Consider the following 24806-nt stretch of genomic DNA (forward strand, 5'->3'; position numbering starts at 1 on the left):
AAAAGTGATGCTGCTACACAATGGACTAAAAGCCTTGGCGGACAGCAAGAGTCCCTGACACAATGGCTGTAGCCGGTCCAGACGCAGCCGTTGAAAATAGCTTCACTCCTTCAGCTATATGCAGCACTTACACAATTCAGCTGAAATGGCCTTTTGCTAAATAGACAGCAGCATTAGCAACAGCTATATGGAAAACGTATTTGCATTAGATTATCAAAATATAAAGCAGATATGACAAACATACACAGTATTGCCAACCTCGAAATGCAGCTCTAACAAAGTTTATTATTAGACTATATTTTGTGTTAGTGAGCGCCTTGACACAACCTCACTGTGCTGTTGATTTTATCTTCAGGCAGTGGAGATAGAGTGCCACAAGTCCAGCTGAGTGGGTGAAACCGCAGAAAATGAATGCCAACAAGTACATCTGTTCAGTCTTTCTAAGTGGAAATTTTTAGTCGGCTGGTGCCTATGGACCACCTCAACACATTTTTCAACTGGCACATAGCACACATCTTTGATTGGTCCATAACACCAGAGCAGTTCTCACATCCATCTCTCCCAGTTGCTAATTGAGACAGGAGAAAGGCTTCAGCCATTCCATTCTTTCCCTAAACGACTATGGGACGCTGGAGACCAGATGGTCTGTCTGCGAATGTCACTGGTGGCCAGTTGTTACATTTGACAATGTGGGCTGATCTGGCAAGTATCAGTACAATTTTTGCTGCCTTCAGGAGCAACTGGGAAAATAGCACTTGGATTGATTTCATCCCTCATTCGGCGCACAGCAAATATTTTTGACAAAGACATATGTTGGAGAGAAGTGCACAGCAGCGGGCTGCCCAGCCTCAAGCGTGAGCTGTTTTCACTTGATTGTTTCAGGCAACATGTGCATTTAGACAAGCAATGTATGCAATGTTCGCATGCAGGCCGGCTGGCAGGCACACATGCTGCTTTAGCTCTAACACAGACACAGAAGCAAGTGATAAATCTCTGCAGAACCACAAATATTCCTCCCTTACAGTATCCTCCCTTTCTTTTTTTCCCCCCCTCAAAGCATCATCATGTTTACAAATACAATTCAACACATCGTTTTTTGCTGGTGTTATTAAATCATGGTCATGGAGTCAAACTATTTGCATCCAGACCACAACACTGCATGCCAGATGTTGGCTTGTAACATGTCAGGAAGGAAGCAGCAATGCTGCCTCTGAGCTCCGCCTCAGTCGCCCTGTCTCCAGCTGAACCAATCTTTGAGAAATAGAGTCTTTCACCTTCAGTCTATTTGGAATTGGGGGAACCAACCTGACGTTCAAAGTTGCTTGCTGAAGCAGAGTCCCTGTCTGGGCTTTGGCAGCTGGACTGATAGCCAGCCCTGTGGAATGGCAGCTGTTGAAGGGCTTTTTAAATTGCACCCAGGTTGATGGGTGGCTGTCAGGAGGGCAATGGACAGAGAATTTCGAAAGGGAGGGGGACAGGGATGGAAGGGCAGGAGGGAGGGGAGTTGAGCTGGGAGGACAGTGACCCTGACTCCAAGGTGTGCAGAGAAAGAAATGTCTCAAATCCTGAAAAAAAACAAAAAAACAAAGTATATAAAGCGAAGGCATTGAAATAGTGTTGAATGCTGAGTGGGATGAGGGGGAGGTGCAGTAGTAAGGTAAAGGGGGAGGGGTGTGACATTAGTGTAAGAATAAATGGAGCGCCAAGGCCTGTCATCACCAGGGTTATTTAGGTAGGTGGCACATCATCAGTGTTCATCATGTCTGATATTCCCAGACTGTGTTTACATACAGCAGGATAATATCACTTTCTTTGCAAGCTTGATCGCTTGTCACAGATACAAATGGAAATGTCAAACATCCACAGTGCTCTCGTTCTCCCTTTCAGAGTGTTTTACAGCAGCCTTTGTGCCCATCAAATCTTACTGTTCCATTAATTACAATAGCCAAGAAATGTTTCCACTGGCATTTGAATGAAATCATTCACACAACAGCGGTTCAAATTAAGCGAAGTGGAGATACTGTGTTTTGCCATTTACAGTGCGCCGGAACACTGTGGGTGTCACATAAAGTGACTCTTTCAGCCTCGCTGGCTAATCTTGCCTTGCTGTGGTTGTTCTGTGCAACAGATGGTGTTTTAAGAACGTCATCATGTCGATTTTCCCCAGTTGTTGCACGTGCTAGTTTCATTATTTGGGAATATTTAAAGCATAATCTAGAACCTGTCGAGGTGTTGTCAAACTGCAGCTGGAAAGACACAGCACTTGTTAAATCTATTAGACTCTGTGGAGTGTTAAAGACTGAGATGTAAGGAGTGTAAGCTGAGCAGCAAATGATTTTAATAAACTATCCAATTAGTAATGTTAAGTGTCCTCTTACAGCGCTGCGGAGTGACTCGCAGTAATGTCTGCCATCCTAACATTTTTCATACTATAAAATGAACACAGGCTTGGGCGCCATTAAATGTGACTGTCTGTCTATTTTAGGGAGGGAATCTTATTGTCTGGAGCTATTCTCGGTTTCTAGCAGGCTCAAGGATTTTCAGTTGGAATTTATTTTCTTCATCTCCACATACTCTCACAGTATTCAGCATAAAACATACAGATTGATTTCCTTCTGTTTGTATCTCCAACCAACTGGCCCTGTGAGGTTCTGATAGCACCAGACTGGCTACATTCATGGCCAATTATTAGCCATAAATCTACGAAGGGCGGCGGGACCTCTGACAGGTGGCTCTCTTATTGCCTGCTGATTGCTGGAGTGTACCTATTAATCATTTTCTGTATTCCCCACCGGTCAAAACACCTTTTTAGTGGAGGGACGGATCAGACACAATGGGGCTACCAATTTCCTCTCTCCTACCTCTTTGTTGTGTTTTGCTTTTTCTCATTAACTCCCTTACAAATGATGCTCGCATTATATCCCTCTAATGCAAAATACAACTGATGCCGAGCATCATTTATCAAGATTCATTTAAAATGGATTTTTTTAAGCTCAAGAATATCAGATCTGCAAAATGTCCTTTTTCACACATAACAAGCTGACATGTAGAGCAATAATACGGCCCTGGCAATTACAACAACAGTTCAAAGATTTTTTTTTTTATATTTTGAAATGTAACGGATTTGTCATATCCCGGCAAATGATTGTATGCTCTGACTGCATTCAGCGAATCCAGGCACAGCACCCATAAGCCTGTGTCTCGAACAGCTCCGTGATTATACGCCAGTGAAATGACAGCATACTGTACATCAAACTGTAGCCATTTAGTCTCAGTAGCTCCATGATATAGCTTGCATATAAACTAGGAATAAATTCCCCTTCAGCATTTTGACAGCAGCTATTCAGATACTTAGCCCTCGTACTCTGCAGTCATATTCCTCAGCCAGAATCAATTGCGCTGGCAACCATTGCCAAGCCGGAATTTTATCTCCCAGCTGGAAAAAAAAAGGGGGGGGAGGGGGGGGGAGTAAGGGAACAGAGCATGGAGATATGCTGTTTATCGGTCATATGACTAATTCTCTCTCCCATCTCTCTGGATTCCCCTTTTGAAAGTGAACTTGGTATTAATCTACAAGACCTTGAGCGCCTTATGCACACAATCAGCAGTGACGTGCCCTCTTTTTTCTCTTTTTTTTTTTTTGGTCAATCTTTGACCTTTCGAGTGCCGCCCACATTTTAATTACTACTAAACTAAAAAGCTGCTCAGTGCCCCCCCCCCCCCATCCCAACTCCCATTTCCCCTTTGTTCTCACAATTCCTTTTTTGTGCCCCAATGAAATCCCTGTTAGAAACACCACAATCAAGCAGTGATTGAATATCAGTGGCGAAGAAGGGGTTTTTGTAACGGCTTGGAAAATTACAAGGGCTTAAGTGTCAGACACATATGCCTGCCAAATGTAATCAGTGGGTAATAAATGTTTGCCCTTTACACCATAAAAAGCAATGGCAGTACTCAATGTGAGCTCAGGCTCAGGGCAGCAGATCACTGCGCTGTTGTGTGCTGTGATTAAAATTATTTCCCAACAACAAAACCTGCTGCTGTCTTCACCCTCTTGAACTTGTTCCTGCAAATGACATCAACTTCTTATCATAACAGCTTTTATGAGGGTGAATAAACTGTAAGCTAACGTGTTTTTTTCATTGTTGTTGTTGTCCTGCAGCTCTTGAACTGTTGGGAGGGTTGCTTGAGTGCTGAAAGGTAAGCTTTTATAATCTCATCTGAAGCACAAATCACTGTATAGTCCACAACAAAGATGGGTCATGGCATTTTAAGATGGGTTTCCATTTTCTGCTCAGTCTCAGGACTGTGTGTGTTAATGCTGGTTGCAGCAGAATGGAGCCTCAGAGGGTAGAGAGTGAAGGCCTCTTGCTCTTTTCTCCCCACTGTTTAATTAGCATGGTCTCAGAGACTGGGGTGCCGCTTTAGCAATCACGAATCCTGCCCAGCCAATAAGAACTTGTGTTCAACCACGTCTGACAGAGATAAATGGCATGCCGCAACATCTCAGCCTCACCCATCATCTCTGTTACCCATGCAATAGTGCATTGTGGGAAGACTAGAGAAGTGCCACAAGTCTAAGTGGGCATGTAGGTCATTCGATAACAACATAAATCTATGTGGGTGTGTTTGCGAAATGAGTCGGAGCTGCTTGTGTTTGTATTGTACGCATGGTTGTGTGATTGCTGAGATTACATTCGACATCTTGAAAGTTTGAGATAAAATACAGCCGTATTATCAGCCGTCGCCACAAAGCGGGGCCGCATTAGAGAAGAGTGGCCCATATTTTCTAACTGAGATGCAATTCATCTGCTCTGTTTACCCCAAATGAGATCCTAGGGCTGGGTTTGGTCAATAGGTGGGAAACTTATGGGGGTTTTTTTGGGTAGCAATGTAAGCCAATTACAAAAGACTAATAGAGCGACGTATCACATTCCGTGATTTGATCATGGAAAGCATTTTGGAGCTTAAGAATCACTTAAAAGAGCTCATATTTTGGGAAAGTGTCTGAACATTGATCCGTCTTTGAAACAAAGGAACTGGTATTCCACTGAATACAGAATACGTGACATCCTGAACTGAGCCAGATGCCACATCTTGTCCATTGCTGCCTAGTTGAATTATGCCCTGTGATCCTGAAAGAACCACGCATGAAAGGACAAAACTACATTGAAAATTACATCACAGGTGAAGGTGAAATAGAAATAGAAAAGACATATAGTAGTTTTACAACAGAGATCTGTACCCCTACTCCACAAATTAATCAAAACTTTTTTAAACATTTAGTGCTGTTAATAACTACTGGTGAACCTCCCAGTTCAAGGCAATATGACAATGAATACCCTGCAAGCCAGTGCTGAGTCCAGAAACCTGATCAGAGTTCAGTCCAAACAAGGACACATAAGCCTTAAAACCACTACAGTATACACACTGAATTTCTTCCTGCTTAAAATATATATTATAGCCAATACTTGATTTTTGGGGATGTTGCCGAAACCGATACTGGGTAGTAAAAAATTCTGTTATTGACATGTCAGCCAATATTACATGTATATGCATTAATGCAATGCAAATATAGTTATCAAATATTTGTGACAAAGATTGTGACAGCCCACTAAAACAGTAAAATTAATTGGAACTGTAATAACTACAAATTACTCCAAGCATCTTTTTCTGCATTATGTCCCATTAAAAATAAATTATCATGTCAGTGCATATCAGACAACATATGAGCCGATACCAGTATATCTATAATAGGTCAATATCGGCTGAATTAATCGGCTAACGGATATATCAGTTGGGATGTAAGATATATATTTACATTAAATACATTCTCTAAAGCTGATTAACATGCAAGCTGTTCTAGATAAACAGTAGATGTGATTTCCATCTTTTTACTGTATTAATGTGGAAATTTGTGACACACAGTGTTTTAAATTCTCCTGTCATAAAGTATTCTTGCTTATTTATTTCCACCATAGTAGCCTGTATAAGTTGTTGAATGAGACTCTATAGTTACAGCGAGGAATGAGCATTTTAAGTTATTTCCATATTCAAGTACTTGCATTAAATTATTAGTGTTCTAATTACTTGTAAAAAAAACAAAAAACAACAACGGAATAATAGGAACAGATATTGGCCTGCAAAGGAAAACAAGTGCAAGTTTAAATTAATTAATTGAGTAACAAGGCTTAAATTAGCCTGTTAAACCAAAAATTCAAAGTTAACATTAGAAAAATCAGCAAACGTAATGTCGCTGCCATCACATAGGTTAAAAGCAGCACTTTAGTGCTGTCTCTGGAGTCTGGAGCCACTTTCCACCTGGTCACTTCAACATCTGCCCAAGCTAACACAGCAGCAGTGGCTAACATCCAACACAGAGCCTTTAAACTGTCCCAACAAACTCACAGTGACACTGTTGTTGAACCTGTTCATAAGTGTTACGTAATGTTAGCCACGTGAAGCTAACAGCTAGCCCTGTCCCTGTATGTGGGTGTGTGTGCGCACACACACTCTTACCGATGGTCCCCAGGCATGGAGCTCCACCACAGCAGTAGTCTCATGATAAACAGGAGGCCCTGTCACTGCACGCAGCTCTGCAATGAAATAAGATTTTACCCATTTAAGTAGTAAAAACATACATAAAAATCATGTTTGCATGTTAGAGACGATTAGTCTATATATTAAACAAATACTGACATCCAAGCAAGTACTCGAGTACTCATGGCCATCCCTAGTTCTGGCACAATCGGCATGCACTTCTGAGAACAATTTACAGAAGTAGGGTAACTAAAAAAATACAATCAGTTTTTGTTTTTAACTTCTAAGTTTTCACATTGTTTTAATGCCGTCAGAATCTTAAACTCCAGAATTATTTTGGAAGCCTTTAATAACTTACTAAAAGCACCGTGTCTTTATTAATAAAGAATTTCCCCCACTCCCTGACACTTTCTTATGACTAACATGCACTTCACTTATGGGGTGGTTTCAGCAGTAATTGCTGCAGCCTTTTCCCCTGTCTCCCGTTTCAGTGGATCATGGTAAGGGAACAGTTTGTAGCAGTGGGGGCATAATTAGTGATAGGCCTTGGACATGTCATACTCTGTTAGTCAGCCTTGCTTTAATTCCTTTGTCTCCTCTCTGCTCCTAGAATTTATTCAGGCAGTGTGTATGTTCGTGTGTATCTTTGCTGAGGCGTTACAGCGCGTGTGCATACTTAATGTACCTGGTAAAATTTCATTTGCCCCTATATAATAGCATTATGGTAATACAGGAGAGACGTATCATCGGGACGTTCGTTTGCGCATACATGTTTGTCTTCGCTGTCTGCCTGCACTAAGATACCTGTGTGAGTGCCCCTTTGATTTCCCGTAGAACAAAAGAAAAGCAAATCATTCCATTTTGGCTTTGTCTCTCAAGCTAGAAAGGCTTCAATACTCAGCTGGCTCACGAGGCTCATTTTGGCTATAATTAGAGGAAACCTTTTTGGGCTTTCTCTATTCCTTTTTAAGCAGTTGTCTGTAGCAACAAAATTCACAAAAAAAGGTTTTTTATGATGCCAAAAGGTAGACTGGTGATTACTGTCGAAGGACGCTTTCTGGCATGATGAGTGTGCGTATATGTGTGCGTGGAGTTTGCAGAGAGGTTTCTCAACCTAGGCTGTTGATGTGAGGGCGGATGAAAGCCGCTTTGAGGATACAGTATACAGCTAGGAGGGAAAGCTCTTCCTCCACCACCTTCCTTTGCTTTTCTCCAATTTCCCCTCTCTCCTTCATCTCCCTCCTTTCTACCCTCGCTCATTCTGCTGCCACTCTACCCTTGCTATCTCCTCTTGACTGCCTCTCCCCTCCCTCTGTTGTTTCCCTATCCAATTTTCCCTATACATCCAGCCCACTCCTTCTCTGTAGCCTCTTTCCCCACCGTAGCTGTCTTCATGCGACTGCTCCTCTCCCTGTCCTCCCTCTTTTAGTTTTTCCCATTCACTTGTGACCCCCTCTCCTTTCCCCAATGTGAGGCCAGCAGCAGTGAAGGACACTGCCCAAAGCGTGATTAGCTAAAGAGTAAGGAGGCAAAAATTACATACAAGTCAATTTCTACGACAACATTCACTCTACACACTTGTGTAGTTAGTGCAGCGTTGTTGCTTCGGACGCACGACTCATTTCGAGATGTAAATTTATAGATGTGGAGCACGGGGTTCAGGTGTGTGCCCAGAGCCATTTTAGGGAATATTCCTTCAGCCATAGCACATGGCACCTCTGCAGATAGCGACCCTTGTGCTTCCGTTCTTTCATCACGCTATATTAGCTCTACAAAGACAAGGGGGGAAAAAAAAAGTTTGGAAGTGAACCTTGAACTTGAAGTTAAGTCAGAAAATAGCCAGATTTGTACAGCTCTGCTTGATTGGATTATTTCTCAGGTAATCTCTTGAGTAGATCTGACAGTATGAAACACACTGGAGTTTAGAAACAGCAACAAACAAAATTACATGTAGTAAAGATTGCATCATGGTAGTACTGTTATTACTCCAGACCTTTATCCTTTATATTACCCCTCATCAGAAGACTTTGACTATTCAGACTTCAGATACACATCAAAGTCCACAGAGCTTTCTTGTTTCTTTACTATCTTATGTAGGACTAATTTCCTATGTATTCAGGCTAAATTAGGACTGCTTTCAAACTAACAAATATGGCTGACTGAGATAACGCTCCACGCTGCCTAGTTCTGTTCACGCCAGCAAATAAAAAAAATTAAAAAAAAGATGGTGGATGAATATAACAGTTACAAGGACATTTTAGATTCAATATTTAGTGGAGAAATGGCTGACAAAAATGTGCCTTTTCATGGGGTCTCTCTGGTCTTTTAAAAACTCTTTCCCTTTTCATTGCTTCTCCACAAATTTGTGAACAAATGACAAATTACGGTTCATGTTTTCCTCTTTTGTGTTCGCTGTCGGCAGGTGTGATTGATTCTTAACATGGGAAACACAGCACAAAGCACTTTGCATGGGGGTGGGTTGGCTAACTTCTTGGCTTGAAAGGTGCAGGGTACATTTTTGTGCAGCTGTCTAACACACATGACGTACCGTCAGCGCTTATCTGATAATTCGGTATTGTTGAGAGATTTATCCTCAGACATGTATCTTAAATGTACTGTATCTTATCCTGCCTTCACTGTAAACCTTACATCTCTCCCATGTGCCCATGCTCGCTCATGCCTCCAGCATTATGTGCTGGATTGTAATTCACTGTCTACTATTTGAGGAGCCAAGGCAGCTTGTTTGCTATTGATTTTATTTACAAGGCTTCTATATTTTACTCCGTGCAAATCAGAGCAATTGTTTCCAAGTGCATGCATGAATCAATGCTTCCCTGGAGCCTGTGCCGGCGACTGCATGCAGCTCAATACGTCCAATTTATGTTTTAATTACGATGATCTACTAAGTGTTGGGAGCTCGGCCCTGTTCTCACAATCAGCATCAACAAGCCCAGGAGTGTGCATTGTACTGCACATTGGATTTTACTGTCTACATAGGCGGACAGCGTTTTTTGACCGCATTCATCAAACTGCCCCGAGTCTCAACAATGCTGATTTGTAGTGATGATGATGATGATGATGTGTGCAGTTGCAAGGATGCTGTGCCTTTTGCTCACAGTTGACTGAATACTGACATGTATACAATAGGTAATTGAACAGATCTTGTAAGCTTTGCAGTTATTGTCATATTTACAGCACTGTGTTGACTTTTGGGAAGCCACACAAAAGAGTAGGTAGTGGTTTATTTTATGATTTGCTATCAATTGTTCAGACACAGAGTGTAAAACAACAACTGCTCAGCCCTGACAGCCTTGTCTGGCAATGTGGCTCCAGACTGGATTTTATACCCCTCCATGTTTGTTCTGTACTGTTTTTGTTTGGCTGAACAGTATATCATTTGATCACTTGCCATTAGATGTGATTGCTCAACTCAGTATGCCATATAAGTGGCTTCTGGCAAGCCTGAAAGCCATAAATTTTATTGATTCCTGTAATTAGGACAGATCAATAAAAGGCAGTTTCTTTCACTGCTTCCAAGGACTGTATTTGGTCGGTGCTCTTTTCTAGGTCTTGGTTCCATTGCAATCACAATATTATGACACAAAAGCACCATAAAATGCTGGGAAAAAAAAATGGTAACGGTGTATTTTACAAACATACATATAGCAGCACAACAACATTTTGCAATATCAATCCCAAATCGTGAAGAAATACTGTGCTATTTTATGGAGAAAAAGACCGCCAGGGCTCTGCTCTGCTCTCAGATATTTTCTCTCTTCATAATTTGTTGCTGTTGTTTTGCGTTACAGCATTTGCAGATGCTCCGCCAGTAATACCTAATATAATACAGTAGAAAAACGGCCCCATAGTGTGTTGCTGTCAAGCCTCTTAAGTTGATAGCTGTGTCTTTGCACACTGCGGGAAGAATCCCTTTCTGTCAAACAACAGCTGGTGAAGACAACATGATGCGGAGGCCACGGACGAGTGAGCCATCAAACCTCCGTCTCTGACAGTACTTTGGCAAGCCGCGTTTCATAAGAGTCTGTCTCACTCTGCTCTGCTTTTATGGTGCATGAATCAATGATAATTGTGCTGTGTTCTCACTCGAATGGCAGAAGTATCCCCCGTGCGGCAACAGTCAAAAAAGGGGAGATTGGACGGATGGATCAAGGAATACCCAGAAATTAGCATGAATGAAATGAATCACAGTTCCCCTGGGATTCTGATTCATTAACTGGAAAATGTTCAGTGCAGAAGGCACCGGTATTACTGTGCCAATACAGCTAATATAATATAAATTATGAGCAGCTATGAAAAGCAACGTTACCCTATGCATGACGCATGCCTGTTGTTGACATAGCTTCAAAGAAGAGTTGTGAAAGGCAATGAATCTACCAGCTGTTCTGTAGCTGACCCACAGGGGAGTAGAAGGTGAAGTGAATGAAAAATTCCCTGAAGGGAGTATTAAAGCTTTTGTTTTTTTTTGTTATTATCATTGTATTTCACCCAAGCTGTATAGCATGTTCAATGCACAGTGTAGATTTGATCAAACATGCTACTGAAAAGCTTTCAAGCAAACTGTGAGATCAAATCAAAGCCCAACAACCTTATCCCCAGCTCCATCAGGGGCTAATTCCATTCCAAACCAAGCTCCCATTCTCCTTTCCCTTATCCCCTCTGAAAAGCCCAGTGATTAGAAGTAGACTTAAAGTCGACTATAGCACCCCCTCCCACACACACGCCTCACCCTACCCAATTCTCGACGAGACCTTCTTGAATCCCCAAAGCCACGGCCAGTTTATCAGCATCAGGGGATCAGGCAATCCCCCCCCCACCCCACTTCAAACGGGGAGTCCAATGTGTTCCGCAGCCTTCGGTGTAATCTCTTTGGCTGTTGACAGATCTAGCGAAGGGTCAGCTGTGATAACAGGATCACTCAGGTGGAGACAGGGGAGGGGACCACTAAAGAAAGGGACAGAAGCTAAAAAGAGAGAAACGTGAGCGAGCGCAAGGTGAGCTCCGCCGGTGAAGTGGAGCTGGTGAATCGGACGAGGGAGGAGATTTTTGTGGAGCATATGAAAAGCCACGGGAGTTACATGCCCACACATGATTATGCCTGCGTGCAAAAGCACACTCACCCACCTTGGTTCCAGCTTTTTATTTTTTGCTGCTTTCCTCTGTTTTATTGTAAATTCAGTATCTTTGGATGGACTTAAAAAAAGAAAGATTAATCAATATTATAATCAAGATGTGCAGCAGTGTGGTGCCAAATCTCACAAAAAATAAAAACTTCTGCAGAAAGAAAGAAAGAAAGAAATCATGTCCCAACTATTACAGTGGAAATAATAGAAAATCCAATATTTAGTTACAAACTGAGCCCTATTTGACATGGCTGGTTGCCTGACAGAGCAGCAGGCACCCTGACAAGGCAACTTTGGCCTGTCTTGCCCAGTCTGCTTGCTGCATCCACAAGCACTCTGACCTGGCGTCTTATTAAAACTGCTATCACCCATAGAGGAGGAAAAAAAAAGTGCAGCAGTGGACATAAATAGTGGAAAAAATGGAAGGGGTGAAAGGTCACACAAAACTGAGGAGCTACAGTGTCAATTTCACGCTTGGGCATCCAGTTGACATGGAGCAACAAACACACAAGCCATTACTCACACCACATACGCAAAGTTTTACAAACATATTCGGTTTGCATGCAACATTCATAGACTCTCTCTTTTTCTGTCTCTCTGTCTCTCTCTCTCTCTCTCTCTCTCTCTCTCTCTCTCTCTTTCTAACACACACACGCTGAGAAGCAGCATGGTAGGCAGTGACACAAAGCTAATGCCTTGTCACACAGGCTGTCAGCAGATTAGCCAGTGGATTACACCCCAGCCATTAGATGTGCACAGAGCGAAAGGCCACAAACATGGCAGAGAGAGGGAGAGGACGAGAGGAGAGGAGAGAGTGAGACAAAGTGTGAGACTGGCAGTGATAGGGCATATTTTGGCACGAGGCATAGGGAAAAAGCTAATGGGAGGATAGGTTAAAGGAGAGGAGAGGAGAAAGAAGAAAAATAAAGGCTGGTTAAGTAGTGCAAAGACAGAAGTCAAAGTGACTCAAAGGAGATGTTGAACTGGAAGATGTAAGGATAAGAAAAAGGGTGGGTCAAGAGAATTTGCTGCTGGAGCAGGGGTAACAAGATAATCAGACAGACAGGACAGAAAAGGTAATAACAATGGTAAAGGGAGAGACACGGAGGGAAGCAGAAAATGCGAGAGGAAGGGTGGGAAAGGATCCAACGACACATGAGGGAGCAGAGGGGAGGAGGTGGAGAAGTTGTGTAGTGTGCAGGTGGGAGAGAAAAAAAAAAGCGAAACAAAACCAAACGGATGGGAGGAGTGGAGGTGATGAGAGAGACATGAGAGGGGAGAGAGAAGGGAATGAGGATGCTAGAAAAACAGAATGAGAAGGGAAGAGAGGGTAGGGGAGGAGCAGGGAGAGATGGAAATGAAAGGAGCAGGAGTAGAGATTAGAGGGGAGAGATGGGATGTGAAGCACCGGAGGAGAGGATGGAGAATACTCTGTGGTACATTAAAAACAACGCTGTTCGCAGGCGCGAGGAACAGATGCTAAGAAGTGGAAGATGGACCTCAATGCAGAGTTTGACAGAGAGAACGTGAGGACTGGATTCAATGAGGGACAGTGAGATGAACACATCTGTTCTTATAGTATCCAGAATCATACTGCCATCATCATGGCTGGGCCTCTGTGTGATTTGTCTAACCACAAGATAGACATTTTGGCTGTCACACAGTCATGGCTTACTGGGACACTTGAATGGAATGGAGCCATCATTAATGTCACCAGTAACACCTGTGCTTTCGCCACTACGATGAGTCAAAGTGTCTGCTGTGAGAAAGGCCTATTTCATGCCATGTCCTCTTTTATGTACAGGCTTTTTTGTCTCTTTGATTGGCTTGGCTGATCACATTTATGCTTTGTGTCACTTAAAGCTGCAATAATCAGTTTGTGTGGCCACAAGGGGGCAGCACAACAAGCTGAAAGCACAACATCTGGCAACAAGATGCCGTAGAAAGTTGTAATTGTGAACGTGTTTGCAAAAAGTTGCCTTTTTAGCAACCAGCAGACACAGAACAATGTCAGTTTTTTTGCCATTTAAAGGATGTTCATTTATTTTTTTAACCACCTATCCTTTAACCCTTTCAAAACGGACATCCAGCGGATGACTGCGGGAGATCGTTGTTTGCATGATCCTTCTTATAGAGATCTAAAATAAGAACCATAATAGCTAGAGCATTCATTCTTCTTGCAGCAAAGCTAAGGCTTCCCATCATTATGTCATTACCTTACTTTACCCTATCTTATGTGCGAGCAAAAGTAGTACGTCACCTAAATTATGCCAGATTTTCCTCATAATGGCCTTGGGAGAGTGTCGTTTGCATAATCCTGTATATTTATTGATCTAAAATAATAACTATAATAGCAAGAAGAATCATTCTTTATGCAGCAGAAAGCTAAGGCTTCTGAGTTCCCTGTAATCACATTGTACGCTCATGATGACATCACTGCACTACATGCACAGTGTCGCCAGGGGAATGAATGATGAATCTATCACAGCCTTTGCACTCTGCTCAAAAAAAAAAGACCATATCTCAAAAAGTAAATAATGTACATAGTTCGAATAACTTATGGAGTATTAAGAAATAATATGTTTGTGCTTCTACATATAAAAATCTTTGGATTAACATGTTTTGTTTTTTGATTTTGCAAATGTGATAAACAAAGTGTACATATTTTGTATTATTCCTTAAACGACTCAGTTTCAATACTTTTTAAAATTACTTTAGTTTATTGAAAACATAACTTTTTAATTTTGGTTGTAAAGATTGTAGGGATATGAAGCATTTGAAGATACTCCAGGAAATGACATCACAATAAGCAAAATAACCAATGTAGGCACTGACGGACCATCTCTGTTGCAGAGTTCAAATTATTAAGGGTCACAAGGGGGCTGCAGCCTATCCCAGCTGACACTGGGCAAGAGGCGGGGTACACCCTGGACAGGTCGCCAGACTATCACAGGGCTGACACATAGAGACAGACAACCATTCACACTCACATTCACACCTACGGGGAATTCAAAGTCACCAATTAACCTGCATGTCTTTGGACTGTGGGAGGAAGCCAGAGAACCTGAGGAAAACCCACACTGACTAATTCATTATTACTGTCTTATTAGCTCTGTTTGTGTCTCCACCAACTCCTGAGAAACTGTACTTTTAGCTTGCCAGACATATGACTGGCAGACTTTATGTATCACTTCATGCTGGGCAGGTAGTGGGTTTATCTGAACTTTTTTTGCTGCAAGCTAGGTTGATACTTGGGGAGTTTGTAGGCCGTAGAACTAAACAAAGAGCTAAGAGGAAATGAGAGTAAAGAACTGAGTCGTATAGCTTAGAGGAACAGCAAGGTTGGGGGATAATCTCCTGTGGGTTGTCATTGTGAGCATTAACTTTCACATTATACACAATCATTTCATCCATTAGCAATGTAAGTATATTAATAAATGCAGGTTTAACTTCTGGAAACAAATGAAAAAAAAACCTGATAGCTAGTACAGGATACAGCAGTCAGGAAACATATGGGACAAGTTTGACAGATATCACAATGTCACATGAGAGGTGCGACCTTGTGTCTATGACCGAATCACAGCCGTGATGATATTCAGTACAACACGTGAGTGTGACATTACTTTTATACAACAGTTCTACAAGCGTCATTTATAAGTTAGCAGTAATAAGCGACAACAGATGGTGATTTGTTTGTTAAATAACCATTTATGTTGTTCAGCTGACACAAGTAGTTCTCCAATTGATGGAACTTGACTGATGCCAAGCACGCATAAACATTCCTGAACATTAGCATTAGCTAGCTACGTCGTGTAAGTTAGGTCTATGGTAAAGCCTGATTTATGAAAACTGAAATTAAACAGTCTGGCTTTGTTTTCATCTTTGGCTTCAGAGAAAGGTTTTAGTCGTCTCCATGATAACCCCCTGCAGAGACAACTGCGTTTTTTATGCTACATGTCTATTTCTATCACAATTAGTGAAGCGTAATCTGCACAAACATCTGTTTAAATCAAACAACTATACTGCTGTATATGTTTTTAATTTTTGAACCAAATCTTCATTGATTGATCTGCTCCCCGTCTGTCTGTGAGCAGCAGATTCCCCTCACTTGCTATGGTGGGCTGGGAAATAAAATCCACGAGTCGATAAATACAAACACTGTGGATTTCTTCCTGGGGAGCTGACATAAAAAATATTTTGGTTCAGTAAATGTCTACTGTCAGTCAACCTGGTGAGGGCAGATTGGCCGTCATCTTTGTGGTACTAAGTTTACTAAAATCTAAGGTAATATTAGATAACGAACAACCATTAATGTAATCAACAGAGTGATACGTATAGTTAAAAGTCCCAGTGATGTTATCAACCTCTTACCTGATTAAATAACTTGGTCGGAACTAACTGTTGTATAGTGAAAGATAAGTTCATAAAGACACTCAATGTACTCTAACTTTTGTCAAAAGTAGACACTCTGCTTTCCTCTAGATGTTACTAACTGCAGATGGCATACTGATGGGAGCCAGAAACTTTTCAAGCACTTGTCAGTTTAACTTTTACCACGGCACTCGTGTATCACCATCTGCTGAGTAGAATGAAAGCTACTCCCTGCATTGTGAGGCAATAATGACGCTTAGGCTTTTTTTTTTTTTCTTCTTCCCTTTTTTCAATCAGTCTCTGGTTCCAAGTGGAGAGGTGTCAGGCCTTCTCAGTTGGTGTTTCATTTTATGGTAATCGACTTCACTGCCCCTACCGTCACCACCACCTACAGCAACACCACTAAAGCACTTTGTGGATGTAATGGCGTATAATTGTCTGCTGGATCTGCCAGTTAGGAGCTTCATTTCGAACTGGTATTTGCACAAGAATGGAAGGGAAGATGTCAAGTTAACGAGGGCAAATGGGAAATTTCGATAACCATTCAGACTGGGAATCGTGTTGAGAAGAGCCATGAGAAGCACGTCTTATTGTGTTCACAGAATGCATATGTTTGGCGTGTAAACCGCACGTACAGTACATGCTTTGAGTACAGAGCGGTAGGCAATATTCACCGATTATTCTTGGTGACTGAGGTGGGAAGGGCTTTCTACTTGTCTGTGTTTGCATGTATGCCAACATTTGTGTGTGCATTATGTGTGTGCATGCATGCATACATGAGCGTATATATGTGTGTGTGTTTGACAACAAGGCTGATGTCATTCAGGACGCTTTAGCTAGTTGAGTGATTTGAATGTGTGCCGTGGAATGAGCTGAGTCTCAGAAGTGCCGGAGGGAGATGGGGGGGAGACTAAATGTGTGAATCCCCACAGGATATTTAGACTGTTTATTATGATAAGCCTCCGCGTGCACACATCCTCCACATAAACATACATAAGTACACACATAAACTCATGTGCACACATGTTAAGAAAGAATGAAAAGGGGAGAAGCAGATGTAGAGACAGGGAAAATGATAGGGAGCCGAAGAACAGAGAGGAAAAAGGGCGAGAGACGCTCTGAGACACGTGATTCACATGTGTACAGTGATAGGTTCGTAGTTCACAACCTACAAAGACTAATTCCACACCAGCCTATCCATAGCCACCTCATGTGGGAGCCATTCCACCTTTTAAACCCCCTCTCACTTAAAGCGGGCCCAGATGTAAGTCAAGGGGCTGCTTTGGATTAGCCAGAGAGAAAAACTCATTTCCTTTGCCATTTTACGAGCATTTAATTTGAAACAATTAAGATATTACGGTGCTGCGGATTCACTACACAGAGTGACAGCTGGGAGCAATCCCATAAACCCCTGAGCCAGTGAATGAGGCACCTTGCTTCTCTCTTTTGCTCCACTTGCCTCCTCCTCCTCCTCCATCTCCTCTCTGTTATTTCATCGAAGCATTTAGCTTAAGGCTCTGTTGAGGTGAATGTGCTACCTTTGCCTCAGCTGAGATCTCGCCGCTACCGCCAATTACTTTAGCAGCTCATAAATGCACCAGTTGGCTGATGATAGAATGGCCTAATTTCCCAAGACTAAAGGGAGGAAGCGAGCACAGAGGATGTTTACCTTCTGGACTGCTTTTTCCATCACACCTTTTATTGCGTTATTGGATTTATAGCATGAGTTGCATGACTCATCTTTGGAGGAATTAATGAGAAAGATGCAAACTACAGGGGGCAGCAAATGGTAAGCTGAGATGCAGACGCTTTGCACTGTACACTGTGGCAGTGTGGTCAACACCATGAGAAGCACTTTTAATAGACTCTACTCGAAATATTTGAATTGGAGCACTTGTTTGGCGTCATGCAGCTGTTGAGGACACACATACCGATGACCCTCCTTGTCCTATCTGTTCTACACTTGAAGAACTTTGTCACTCCTTGACTTCGAATTCCAGCTAGCTTTGTCAGCACTCACCCATCAATTCACCTCCTCCTACCTTCCTCACTGGCATAGGAGGGCATTGGGGGTGTGAAATTGATGAAGGTGTGCTTGTGAAAATGTCAGTGGGGGATCACTGGCCAGAGAGAGAAAGAGAGAGGGAGAGAATATATTTTGGGGTGGAGGGGGTGACAGGTAAGAGTGGAAAAAGCTCCTTTTCATGAACACTGAACTGTAAAATGGAGGACCCAGTGCAAACAATGGCCGTGATCAATCGGCTATGGTGAGAGGTTTCTCGTAAATACCCAATGCCAGCCTGCACACGCTGAAAGAGAGAGAGAGAGAGAGGGTGAGAGAAAAAGGAAAGGGATGGAGAGAGAGGGAGTGGCCGAAAGAGACATAGACAGAGATGAGGTATGTGTCACTATTAGTTTGGGGAAGGAAAGTCAGAGGGGTAGAGAGCAGAACAAGTGGATGTAGAGAGGGTGGAGAATGGGCAGATAAATGAAGCAACAGGGAGCGACAGGCTTTTAGAGTAGGGAATATTTAAATAAATGAAAGGACAATGAAGGGGAGTGGAGTGAGATGGGAAAAGATCAACAGAGGGGAAAAAGCAGGAGTGCAGGACTCTTTTTTTTTTTTTTATTAAAAACACGTGTGAATTCAGGGAATACGGAGAAATTATAGAGGAAAAAATAAGAGAAATGTGACAATGATATCCCTAACAAAATTATCCTAATTATCCTAACATTATATAAAACTACCACTGAATATTATTAAGAACTAAGTAAAAAAAGAGAAACCATCATTTCCTCCCAAAATTGACTTGAACCCATTAGCTAAAAAGGGCTGAAACCAACAATGTTCTTTTAATCACATTATCTGTTTCTTCTTTTCCATGTATTATATAGTCAATATAATAAAATAGAAGAAATATCTAGAGTCTACAACCCTTGGTGACCTAACTAAGACTTGCTTGTGTAGTCCGACAGTCCAAAACCAAATTTGCATCGATATGAAGAAGGGAGGAGCAGCAATTTTTCACATTTAACAAGCTGTTAACAGCAGTTCTGCTTAATAACTAACTTAAACGATTAGTCGATAATTGAAATTGCTGTTGATTATTAAACAAATTGATTGATCATTGCAGCGCTAGCTTATAATATGTATACCCATAGAGCATACAGAGCACATGTTCATTCTTTTGGGATGTTTTGCATTTGCAAGGAAACAGCACACAATATAACTCAAAAGCAGAGCGGCTAATGCATCTACCAGTATCCATGGTAACGGATGCTTCCTGCTTATGGAGGAGAGCGTGCGAGTGCTTTTTACAGTTTATCTGCGTATGTATACCCTCGTTCTTAACAGGAGGCGCCCTCCGCAGCTGTGAATGTTACTTTATGCAGGCTGACAATTAGAAGTGAAGTGCGAGCAGGGTTGGGATCAGTTTTGGAAAAAGGCCTGTCTGTCAACCACTTCCACAGAGTCACTTCCACTTCCTTGACTCCTCATTCTCCATCTCTGTCTCATAATCGCAGAACTGATGCCGACTTGTTAGGTTCTTACTGCATCAGGCAGACATTTGCATATGCTCGCAATACACACAGAGATTCAAATTTGCATGGTTTCACTGGACAGGTGTCCTGAGCTTGGTTCCACAGAGGGACTCTGTCAGGCAGGAGTTGACTCAATCTGTCTAAACCCCCTTTCCCTCGCTACCTCTATCTCTCTTTGTCTCTCCATGCAGGCTGCTGCACACCATGGCTGCTCACGCTATCCCAGTTGATCTCTTAATGGACCTAATTGCTTTTCAGCTCATTGCACCCCATGCCAACGCTAAACTAAATCAAACCGAGGTCCCATACACAAGCCTCGTCGCAAATCTGATTCCGCTTGACATCATAATAAGGTGATATTGACTACTCATGACTCAGCAGTTCCAGAACAGATGACTAAGCTTGCGCCTCTCGTCACAGCGTGCCCCGTGACAGGCGGAGCTGTTGGGGTCATGTAAGAGTTCAAGTTCCCTCTTTAGGAGTGCAGCCCATTGTGTTTTTCATCGACAACATGCTTGTGACCCTCTCCATGCCAGACATTATATTATGCATTGTTGCACACTGAGCAATAGATTATAAACACTGATATACACGAGGAATAGATGCAGCCTCCACGCAGAACAATCTGCAGTCATGTCTGCTTCTGTGGTGTCCCTACTGTGGCCTTTGCCTGCCGAACTCTTGCCATCTTGGGAACTCTAGTTGAAGGCTGCTTGAAAGCTAATCAGAGCTGATCACACATGTAAGACTTAACTCCTCCAATCTGAGGCAATGTCACACTAGACTAAACATGTAGTCAGCTTCGCCAGGATTTAACACTACGTGCAGTCAGGTCTGGAGGTATTGTGACACCAGGCTGCAGTCAGCTGCTCCAAATTAATATCTAACGTGAAACTGTTGGCAGCACCAGTAAGAGCTAATGTATAACCACAAAGCTCTCTCCAGGTCCAAAACCTATTTTCTCAATCAGCCTTTTCCTATGAGTGATGGGGTTCTGCCAAACTTGAAACAGCTTTGGTTTATTTTACATAAAATGTTGATGTCATATATTTCTGCGCACTTACAAAAGTTAGCAGCATTTGAATGGAAATGGGATGACAGTTGTGGGGTTGTTCGTTCATGTCGCCTGCACTGTCAATCAAACCTGATCAAAACTACATCCACAAAGTCCTGATGAAGCAGATTAGCAGAGTTTGGAGTGTAAAACTTTCAATAAATAACAACCAAAGATGTTTTCCCCAAATACCAACTTTGACTGTTGCTTATGAATATTTAATGTGACAGAGAAATACTTAATAATTGAAACCAAGTATGCAGAGCTGCCTGATTGTGACACAAAAACTCCTTATGAAGTCATACATATTTTTATGCTATTATGTGATTAATAATGCACAGCTTTTACTTTCCGTCATAACACAACTATCTTAGGTCCAGGTAACTCTCTCAGGGGTTAATTTGGAAACATAAATAGAGTTGATTTAATGATCTGGCTGCAGGAGGCGTTAAAGAGTGTTTCGCCCTGGGGGACGTGTTTTACGGCTGTCACTGTTTCCAAGTTACGTAGGTCACTAAGTGAATTATATAGATGTTCTCACTGATTGTGTAAGGCTCTGTATATAGCTGTCTGACATCGAACCAATAAACAAACCCCTTCTTCCCTATCATGTACATAATTATGGCTATCAAAGCTCATGAAAGCATGGCTGTATGCTTAGCCATCCATCATGTCTGACAGATTCTAAGAAGGAGAGAAGTATTAGGTGTCTCAGCCAAGGACTACAGTTGGGTGTTGGTTTACATTTTTCGTGCCTTCGAGATGTGTGTAATATCACCTTGGCATTTGTCGCTTTTAGCCCCCCTCCCTCCCCTCATCACCCCCCCGCCCTTCTCTCCCTCTCTTGACTGCTTGGGCAACGGCCATAAACAAGTCAATCTCAACACATTGGATTAGATTTATCCGCTTAAGATAGATTGTTATCCCAAAGAGCGCGAGTCTCGCTTGATGGGGAAATTAATTTTACGATGACTGGTTTACTTGATCAGGGTTGCGGGGGAGGTGGGGACTATAAATGTATCAACTCTGGGGCATGAGGAGCTGAAAACAACAGTCCTTGTTTTTGATTCAGACAAGTTGTCCCTCTTCTCCACAGTATTATACATGGTGTTGTCTTTGGGTCGCAGAAACTAGAGTAATGACTTGACTGACAGTCATTTGTAATTCGCCAGCAACTTGTCAAGGGTGAAAAGGCCTGCACCTCAGGCTATGGCGAGATTGACAGTGAACGATATTGTATTATCACGTCTGTCTGTCTAACATTAAATGTGAAATTGACAGTTTTGCATGCAGAATTATAAATAGGCTGCATGATCAGAAATCCATGCAATTTATCCAGAATTGAAATGCTGTCCATGGAGGAGACAGATCCCTCTAAAATAGCTGTCAGCCCTCCTAAATCTAAAGTGTTAAACTGATATGGCAGTTATTGGATTGAGTTACAATGGAACTGACCTTAGCCTATTGAACAACAAAATCCAGTCTGAGCCTAGTCCTTAGTGTAAATTCATCTGACAAGCATCACTTAAAACCTTTTTTGCAGACTAAAAGCAGACCACTTTTCTTGCAACTTAAAGAACAACTTGATTGATTTTCTACTTGTGTTGCCTGTCTGTTTCTGAACCAGCCAGCTTAACACTGATTCACAAGAGAAAAAGTATGACTTTAAGAAGCTGTTTGATCCCCACGGAGATAAAAACTGCACGCTGTAAAATTAAATCCTACCAAATCTATGAATCGATTTGCTTCATACAGTAACTTGCATAGTCCACAAGGCCACCACTAAAGACAGTGCTGAGAGAAAATGTAACATTAAATACAAGGTATCCACCAGCTCTAGCAGCATGACACAAAGGGGCTGTCAAGGACTGGGCTTGCATTAAAAACCACTTTACTGTATTTTTAAATAAGACTCGACAGCCATGTCTGTGGCTTGGTGAGGCTGTACTTACAGCAGTGCTATAAGCTAAATGCTAATGTGAGCATGTGAAGAAGCTGACATGCTAACATGTGGTTTAGCAACCACTTGCTAACTTGCGCCTAACACAAAGTAAAGCTTGAGGCTCACAGAGGTGTCATAAGTTTCACAGGTATGGTAGATGTTAAGATATTTCACAAGGTAATTAAATGCTTTGACCTGCTAGTGGTGCCTGAAGAAAAGTCAAAGTATTGACAAAGTTAAAGGAACAATTCACGCCCAAACAAAAAATACTTGTCTCCTTTTTACTTGTAGCGCTATTTATCAGTCTAGATTGTTTTGGTGTAAGTTGCAGAGTGTTGAAGATATTGACCATAGCGATGTCTGCCTTCTCTCAAATATAATGGAACGAGATAGCACTCGGCTTGTAGTGCTCAAAGTCAAAAAAACGTACATGTGAACTATTGTCTTTCTAACCAAATTAAACCTGCCAACCGCATCACTGTGCATAAGGAAGTGTGCATCAACTCATGGACCCGAGGCTCGTGTTTGTGACAGCGCAAGATGCTGAGCTTTAATGTTAGTTAGCTCAGTGGTGCTAGTTGAACTAGCAATAGATGCACTCTTCCTTCTGCGCCGTGAAACAGTGAGAGGGTGTAGTACCAAGTTTGTACATGAAACTGCTCACAACAAGGTCTGTAGATTATCTTGATGAACCAGGTCATGATTTCAAGAAAGAGACACTGCTGTTGAGTTTTTTAAATGTATTTTCTGGGGGGCTTTGAGCACCACACGCTGAGTGCTATCTAGTTCCATTATATTAGAGAGAAGCTTGACATCTCTACAGCCGATATCTCCAACACTCTGCAACTCAAACTGAAACGATCTTGACTGACAGGTAAGAGGAAAAATATGATTTTTTCATTTTGGAGATGAACTGTCCCTTTAAGTTAGGATTACGCATGTCTGTACAAAATTTAACGCCAAGTTATACAGTAGTTGCCAAGACATTTCAGGTCAAATCTGAGACTTTGCATGATGATAAACAGCATAACACTGAAATATGCATGGTGACAGCTGCTAATCGATACTAGCCCTAACGAAACTCATTATAGAATATGGCATTTAAATTATTACTGCCATTGTTCAGCATTAAGATACAAAAAAAGAAAAGAAAAGAAAAAATAACTGGAGAGACAGATCTACTGCGTGGGCAGTCTCACAGTGAAACACATACATCAAAAGATTTGCTTACATAATTTATCAAAGCAAATGCATATTGATACTGTATAACCTTTAGAATCCTTAGCTTAATTTGCATCGCATTTACATAGTAAATGTCAATCAGTGCTACACTTTGCCTGACCCTCACACGCATGGATGTAAACATGCCCGGGGCGGTATATCAAACACTGTTGACTCACATGATAGTAATGTGTTGTCATTTTCCTATAGCAAAGAAAGCATTTGCCAAGCAAGTTTAACGGCCTTCCCACTGTCAACAGTATTAATAGGCAAACTTGCAGCATGTGGTATGCTGCGTCTCAGCTCAGCACTCCGATTTTCTCTGTCTTGGATCCTTCTTGTTGAAGGACAGTTGGTTTATAGACTACCGCGTCCTGTTGGGCGACAAAGTTCAGCCATGATAGGCTAGCAAGGCAGGCTCTTGATAAATCCTACCCTTGCCCTCATTTGTCAACAAGTGCTGCTGTATTACTGCTAAGCTGGTGCCAAGAATATGAAAGCACAAGGTTAGATGCAGAGCAGAATTGTAAATCTAATAACTTGTGTCATCCAATTATATTCAAAGAACTCGAATACGGGCGAGGGATTTAAAAGAAAAAAAAAAAGAAGAAGCAGCAGCCCCTTACAGTCATGCGTTGTAGGTTAATGTCAGCATGCCTCACCTAAAGGACTGGAATCATTTCATTAATGAGAGCAGAGGTTTCTCAGTGTCAGATATTTTCTTCACAACCACAACAGCCTTCCAACCTAGAATCCATACTCCTGATATATAAGAATATTTTCCGAATAACTGCTTTAGTGAACGTCAGATAATCCGACATTTGTGATCTACAGTACATTGTGCCGCTAGACACAACAAGCTATCACTCCCACAATGCTTTCTCATAGCCAGCAGTCGAGGGCAATAGTTCACATAACAGTAATTTCATCAAGTTTCTCTATTGTTCATTGTCACAGAACCAACACTTTCTTTTTGGCCTATAAATCTACATGC

At 41.9% G+C, this 24806-nt stretch overlaps 1 protein-coding gene across 46 annotated transcripts in view; it reads left to right on the forward strand.

Annotated features, from left to right (window-relative positions):
* Window positions 1-24806, forward strand: part of ptprda (protein tyrosine phosphatase receptor type Da) — a 428165-nt gene that overhangs the window by 258997 nt on the left and 144362 nt on the right. For all 46 annotated transcript variants that reach the window (XM_033651569.2, XM_078164079.1, XM_078164087.1 and 43 more), the window contains exon 9: window positions 4163-4200. The gene's annotated coding sequence lies outside the window, so the exon portion shown is untranslated. The remainder of the gene's footprint in view (window positions 1-4162; window positions 4201-24806) is intronic.

The sequence above is a fragment of the Epinephelus lanceolatus genome, chromosome 22 (assembly GCF_041903045.1).
Source record: "Epinephelus lanceolatus isolate andai-2023 chromosome 22, ASM4190304v1, whole genome shotgun sequence".
In the NCBI taxonomy this organism is placed as follows: domain Eukaryota; kingdom Metazoa; phylum Chordata; class Actinopteri; order Perciformes; family Serranidae; genus Epinephelus; species Epinephelus lanceolatus.